The sequence below is a fragment of the Oryzias melastigma genome, linkage group LG4 (assembly GCF_002922805.2).
Source record: "Oryzias melastigma strain HK-1 linkage group LG4, ASM292280v2, whole genome shotgun sequence".
Classification (NCBI taxonomy): domain Eukaryota; kingdom Metazoa; phylum Chordata; class Actinopteri; order Beloniformes; family Adrianichthyidae; genus Oryzias; species Oryzias melastigma.
In genome coordinates, this window is record NC_050515.1 from 21839395 (window position 1) to 21844943 (window position 5549).

At 36.4% G+C, this 5549-nt stretch overlaps 1 protein-coding gene across 1 annotated transcript in view; it reads right to left on the minus strand.

The window, feature by feature from the left end:
* The window catches only part of diras1a (DIRAS family, GTP-binding RAS-like 1a), a 12072-nt gene extending 9403 nt beyond the window's left edge, over nucleotides 1-2669 (minus strand). Inside the window, exon 1 of the mRNA XM_024279243.2 lies at nucleotides 2426-2669. The gene's annotated coding sequence lies outside the window, so the exon portion shown is untranslated. The remainder of the gene's footprint in view (nucleotides 1-2425) is intronic.
* Between the last annotated feature and the right edge of the window lie 2880 nt (nucleotides 2670-5549).

Below are 5549 nucleotides of genomic sequence, written 5' to 3' on the forward strand. Positions count from 1 at the left end.
CCGTGACACGATCCGAACCGTGAGTTTTGTGATCCGTTACACCCCTACTTGACTTCCAGTGCGGTTAGTTATTGATGGGATCACTTTTGTTTCAGTCGAAAGCCTCCACTAGACTGGCACAAACCCCGGTATTTGATTAACTCTGCCCACAGCTGCTGCACTATTTGTTAATCTGACGATCAATGCAAAAGCATAAGCCTGATAATCCTGATTTGCTCATCTCTGAGAATTACAGGAAACAGTCATTAAGGGTTTAAATATTATTTTTCTTTTTTTTGCCAATCGAGAGCTCCCAGAGATGTTACAGTATTGACCAGTATAGGGTTTTGCAGTGCCCTCCCACCCTTTTTTTCCTCCTTGCGGATGTGTAATCTCCTGCTTCAGGAAACACTGGCTCATCCATAAATCAATATCAGAAGTGCAGTTCTCACAGCAGGAGCAGGAGCTCAGAATCTTGTTGAATCCTTACTTTGAAAAGGTATCCTGACTATGTCAAACAGGAGAAAGTGGTGAGACACTGATGCTTAAAAGCTTAGTCAGCAGAAAACCTGTCATAGAATGTATTATTTTCAACTGCTGATTAATGATTTTGTTCCTAGTCTGGCAATCAGGGAAAAAAAAACTAAACTTGGCTGCCAGATTTCACTGGCCCATGACCAACATGCAGCAGCCCTTTTGCAGTTGCAGCACTGAGAGCAGTATCTCCTTAATTAAGCGGTTTGCAACGTCCTTTACGCAGTATCAAAGGATCATCAGTTATTAAAAAAAAAAAGAATAAAAAAAAATAGGGCTTTGCGGTATTTCACATCTTCCTTTCCTATTTTTGTTTGTTTTATCTAAACTTTATATCATAAAATTAATAGAATGACAGAAAATTTACATAGACTTTTCATCGAAAGTGGTCGCTTAATTACGCGTTGCTGAGGGCAGTGTGATTAACCATGAAGCTTGAACCTAAAAACTCAACTGTGCATTAAATCATGATTTTGTTTTTCTTTTTCTTCTATATTTGGGTTTGTGGTCTTCCTATATGAACCTTTTTTATGGCAGCACTAACCTCAGCCTTTATTTAAAAAATATTCATCATTCCTCCTTTGACTGTCTGAACCAACTAAATATAGCTTACTTGACTATAAGTCCAAAACACTTATCATAAGCTGTTTCTCTGGTTTACTTGTGTATTGATTCTTTCCATCCTCGTCACTTCAGCTTTGCTAACTCCACATCTTTTATCTCAGGGCTATTATCTCCAACATACCTAGCAATCCTGAAAAAGTATAAACAAGTCAACTCAGGTACATTACAAGACAACTAGATGCCGGTATAATTGTCTCAAGATAGATAAAATAAAGCTAAATGTTGAGTAAAACAACTATGTTCTTCTTTCCTGTAAACAACATCAATGTAATGATAGAACAATTACGTTTGGGGGAATTAATATGCGTATTAAACACTTTTATAAAATCCACAAAACAATTTCTGCAAGATCATTTTTATGTGATCTAAATAGTCTCAATTTTGATACTCTGGGTGATTTGGTAAGTTTTGGCTCACAACAATGACGTTTTAAAAAAACTGACATGAGTGTTCAAGAAAAAAACACCTTATTTACCCACCGTCTCAAATTTGATCCACACGTTTTTAATGCTGTTAAAAATTATCTATCAACAATGTTTTCAATCTTTTAATACATCAAGTAGTATTTCCATAAAAAGAATAACAACAGATGAGTTATTCTAACTATAAACTTTTGGAAATTAGCAAAACTTTTTCCCGCCAAAAACGTTCACTGAGTCAGCCATTTTGAAATGACCAGGAAAAGCCCCTTTACTGCCTCTGGCGGAATGATAATTAACTACAGGGCAGAAAACATGAACCAAGTTATATCCAATGGCTTTTTAAAGAACTATTGGGTAAGTTACGTGGTAATGAGTGTATCATACGAATAGTTGAAAAAAGCGAGTCCAGTCTTTGTTTGAACGCGGGACTCCTCTGGCTGATGGTAGTGAGAGATGGGACATTTGGCAGACTGCATTAACTATTTAAGATATGACTGCAGCAAGAATATTCAACAGAAGCAGAAATATCAGCGTTGTATTGTAATGTTGCTATTTCAAACTGCAGTGGCCACGCTCCCGCCCGCACGCGCGCACTAAGCGGCTGCTTTGTTCTCAGTTTCCATCAGCTGTCTCATTATCTCCTCACATCGCGTTAATCTGTGTGACTGCGCTCAATAGTGAGAGGGGTCTCGGGCGCGAGCACAGCTGGGCACGTGCGCATCGCTGCTCATTACATAAACGCGCACGAACACGCCGAAAGCTGCGGGGAGAACGCTCCCGTACGGCTGCCGGTGCGGGTTTGCCGGTGAGTGAGTGTCGCGGCGCCGCGGACACCATGGCCGTGGGTGGGACGTCTGCGGACTCACCTCGACTCCGCGGATCCGCTCGGTTCTCCCTCTGAATGTGCGCGGGCTTTGGTCTATTCCGGCGCGGCTGCGAGCATCTCGAGTCCTCCTCTGTCTGACTCACACCATCATCATCGTCATCATCACCGTCAGACCTGCTGCTGGTCGGCACAATGCAGCGCTTTTCCTCCTACTCCTCCTTCTCCTCCTCCTCCTCCTCCTCCGTGCTCCATCACCTCCACGGCTATCAGGCAAAAACAACACTTCCGCTTGGGTTTTTTTCTCGTAGGATTTTCACAATAAAAGTTCTATTACATCAAAGTTACACCTCCTTGATTAGATATTATAATTCATCACCTTGTATTGCTGGGTTGAAATTGCAATGCGTTACCTTTCTGCAGTGTTTAATAACTATGAAAAATGAACCTAATATTTAAAAATGATCCAAGAAAGTAGAGCATGGTATGCAAAAATTGGAATATGTTCAGCGTAACATTTTATGTAAATAAGTAAGTAAATAAAAAATAAAATAAAATAAAAAACTTAGGCTATACAGGTTATCAATGTCACAACGTATTTTTAAATAGAAAACTAAATACCGAGACATGGCCAGAATACGACCAAAATAACAAACAAACCAATTTCATCAAAAATATTTTTAATGAAAGTAATGTTCAAACATGCTGGGGAAAATATATCAAATCCATTTATTAAACACCTTAAATAATAAATGAGCCAGTGAAGCTTTATGTCAGGCATAATGCAATAATAACCATTCAGTATTACGCTCAATTTGATTCTGGTGCACCACAGGGATCACTTTCTGAGCCTATTTGTTTTTATTCCATCTAGGTGGATTTTATCCCTGGTACTTTTTAAAAAAGGTGAAAATAATAAAATATGATGTTTACAAATACAACATATACTTTTGGTTTTTAAAGTCACCTTGTTTTAGATAATTAATAAACATGTTTGCGGAACAAGAGCTTTACCAAAAGGGAAATATCCTTTAATTTGAAAAAGACAAAAAATGTGATATTTTGCATTTATTAAATATTTACCAATCTTAATTTTGAAGTTAGTCATTTCATAATTAATATTGAGAATAAAATTACATAATTTCTTGGGATAATCATTGCCATAAACAACACATGTAAGGAACATATCAACTCCGTTTCAATTTTAATGGAAGTATCAAATGAAAAACACTCTTTGACAGACTTTGTCATTCTTTTCTTTAACTATATATTTTTTATTTCAGCATAAAAGCCTGGCGAAGCACCTATAAAATACAAGAAAAAAAAAAAAAAAAACAATAGACATTTCTTAGTTGCCAAGAAAAGTACATCAAAATAATCAATCATGCCAGTTAATCTAGCTAAAAGGTTCTTGTGTAAAATTCAGTCGCTCCAAAAGGAAATAGTACATTTCAATTTCATCTAAAGATTACTAAAAGAAAAGCTAAACTTCAAAAGTTCAAACAGTTCAAAGAAACAGGAGTCAGTGTTGAGAATCATTTATATTGTTTATGGGCAGAGTATATAAAGGGAACATCAAACCACCCAACCATGTAATGTTAGATTAATTGCTTTAAATAATCAAATTATGAAATATCCAGACAATATATGTTCGTAATTTTCTCTTTTTCAAATGAAATGTGCTTGTATGTAAATTCAAAACAGTAAAAGACTGTATTAGCTTTTTTTCCTTCTCGGACAATGTAAAATGATAAAGCACACATATTTTTAAGACCTCTATCTTATTTGCATGATCCAAACTTTATATGTATGTATGTCACTTAGTTCATGTTTTCTGCCCTGTAGTTCATCGTCATTCCACTAGAGGCAGTAGAAAGGCCTTTTCTGCTCATTTCAAAATGGCTGCCTTCATGAAATCTCAAAAATACTTTTGGTGGGAAAAAGTTTATCTAATTTTCAAAACTTTATGGAGAGATTAACTCATCTATTGTTACGTATATATTTCATTAAGTGACTATATTATGTATTTAAAAATGTAAAAATAATAATAAAACAAAAATCACAGCAGATTAGAATTATAACGAACAGACGTATTGGCTCAGTGAAACTATGTGTTTAAACTCATTAAAAATGCCAACATGTTAATAAAGCCTAACAATAAGTATGGCCCATTTTTCAAAACCCAACTCAAGACCCTTCAAAGTAACTAACCATGAGAAGATAACTACACTTAAGAACTTTTTTCTTCATTGATTGACTTTCGGCCACATGGTTTGAATCCTGGCTGTCCTTTCCTAGTGGGGGATGCATGTTCTCCCTGTGCATGTGTGGGTTTTCTCTAGGCACTCCACTTTTCTCCCACCGTCCAAAAACGTTTTTAGTGAGTGTCCTGCCCTGTGCTCTGGCTTTGCTTTGAGGTAGGGATAGGCTCCAGCCTCTCTATGAGCCTAAGTTTAATGTTGGCCTTAAAATAAATAGTTTCACTCTATTGGTACATCTCTAACCATAAACTGGTGAAAAATACTTTCAAAATGACATGTTACTCCAACAGGGCAGCCTGATCCACAATTAACATCTAATAAACAAACAAACAAACAAAAAAAAAAACAAGTGAAGTTAGAACAACACAACAGCTTTATATACAATCTTTGAGAAATTCATGATAAACAAATGAAATGTTTTGGCTTTTAATTTGAAGACTGCCTGCTGCAGCCAACCGGAATTTTCATAAAAAAAAAAACAACATATTATCTTTCACACCTTCACCTCCATCATCCAGAAACGTCACAGGAAGAAAATAGAACAGAGCACAAAAATAATCAAGCAGTTTTCAAGCCCAGTTTATCTGCATTTCACCTTTGATTTCTCAATTGTGTTACAACCCCACATTAGGCGTTTTTTTACAGTAGTAATCCAGGGAATGATTTTAATTATTTCTGATTTAATCACAAAAGGAGGGTTTAAAAAATAAAGGGAGAAAATAAATAAACCTGACTAAATAAAAACGGCAAATCGTTTTTTTTTAGTCTTAGAAAAACTGTGAGAGATGTTTTAACCACAAAATTAGAACAAAATAATAGATTTCCATCCATCCATCCATCTTCCTCCGCTTCATCCGGGACCGGGTCGCGGGGGCAGCAGTCTAAGCAAAGATGCCCAGACTTCCC